This window comes from Orycteropus afer, unplaced genomic scaffold (genome assembly GCF_000298275.1).
Source record: "Orycteropus afer afer isolate SDZICR_OR568_19922 unplaced genomic scaffold, OryAfe1.0 scaffold00757, whole genome shotgun sequence".
Classification (NCBI taxonomy): domain Eukaryota; kingdom Metazoa; phylum Chordata; class Mammalia; order Tubulidentata; family Orycteropodidae; genus Orycteropus; species Orycteropus afer.
In genome coordinates this window covers 449,682-451,390 of record NW_006922344.1, presented here as the reverse complement: position 1 = coordinate 451,390, position 1,709 = coordinate 449,682, and the positions used below count along the sequence as shown (strand labels likewise).

At 30.0% G+C, this 1,709-nt stretch overlaps 1 protein-coding gene across 1 annotated transcript in view; it reads left to right on the top strand.

Moving 5' to 3' along the window:
• The window catches only part of RALBP1 (ralA binding protein 1), a 47,797-nt gene that overhangs the window by 8,554 nt on the left and 37,534 nt on the right, over positions 1-1,709 (top strand). The window lies entirely within an intron of this gene.

Genomic DNA, 1,709 nt, shown 5'->3' with positions numbered 1-1,709 from the left:
CACTTTGAACTTGGACTTAAAGCCTCCAAAGTGTAAGAATAAACTCCTGTTTGTTAAGGCCATCCCATTTGTGGTATGTTTCCTGTCAGAGTGGCACTAGGTAACCAGAACAGGAAGTCTCAGTTAAGTAAGGTTTATAATTTAGGTGGAAGCACCTGGGGCAGGTCTAGGCTGGCTATGTTTGTTTCTGGTTGATATATTTTATTTTGTCTACACTTTATTATACTTTTTTGCATAAAAGTGTAACATGTTCTTTTCTCTCTAATTGGAATGCTTTACTTGGAGTGTTCAGGTTTTAAAAGGAAAACATTTTGATAACAATTTCAGAGTAACAATAAGTCAAACACAAGTTCTAATTTCTCAGTTTTTTGGATAGGTAACTTGGGGTGGGGGGAAAATACATATTTATATATGTGTATATATGTGTGTATGTATACACACACACACACACACATATAAATAGAGAAGATCTTTGCCAAATTTTTTTTGTAAGTTATTGCTCACTATGTTTTACTCGTATTGTCATAAAAGCAAGAAAATGAGAATTATTTTCTAACCTTGCTACTTCAAAATAAAGATTATGTGAAAAATAAGGTTGATGCTATTATTTTCATAATTGCCACTATTGATTTTATTTTGTACACAGTGCTAGATAAGTCATAAATTTATTAAAATGCCAATTAGCATGTTTTCAAATAAGGTATGTTAAAGCTAATTAAGCATTATATTGCTTATAAAATGCTGTTCAGATGAGATAACACTTTAGTATTTGTATTTATCATTAGAAACAGGCTTAATTTGTATCTGTTTCACATAATTGTTCTAAAGTTTTAAATGTTAAAAAAAAAAGCTACTTTGTACTCTGAATTACGTCACTTAAATGCAGATTAGACTTAAAAATGTATATATGTTTGAAAACTATTCACGTTGTGTGTCATCATTTCATCCTGTTCAATAAGATGAGCAAAACAACTCGATTTTAGAAATCCAAACTTCACTTATTTTTTGTTCCAGCTCTGCTTTTAAGAAAATACTTAGAGAAATCAAACTTAAAAGTAGAAATTAGATGGGAATTAATTCAATGGAGAGAATAATTTTCAGAGCTTGTTTAGATAGTGAACTCACTTTTTTGCATTGAAAATGCAATTTTTTACTTATAAAAAAGTAATTACTTGTAACTTTTTGTAACATATGTCCATATACTGTGTACATTGTGTTTTATGTTGTTAGTCTTGTGACTAATTACAAAAAGGTTTTGGCCCTTCATGGTGATGGCACTTCTCACAGCCCCTCTCATTACTTCCATTTAAAGAAAAACTCATACTTGCTTTGTAACTTAATTTTTGCAGGAATTTTTACCTATTCACCTTTAAACAAAGTTTTTGGGTTTTTTTTCCTAAATCATAGTATGTTTGCGTAATATGTCCATTGATGCTCTGACTTTGGTTCTCAGTTGTGAGTTTTTCATTTATCATTTAGCTTTTGGTTAGATTCACTCTTAAATTGTAGTCTTTTACATTATATTGTTTACAGAAGAACTGTCTGAACCTTATCCAGATACATAATTCATAACTAGAAGTTTGTTCTTAGAAATCTCCACTGGAGGGGTGGGTATATTGGTGACAATGGTGTGTGGGTGTGTGTGTTTGATTTTTTTTTTTTTTTTTTTTTTTTATTCTCTTTTCAATTTAAATGTTTTAAGGAATTAA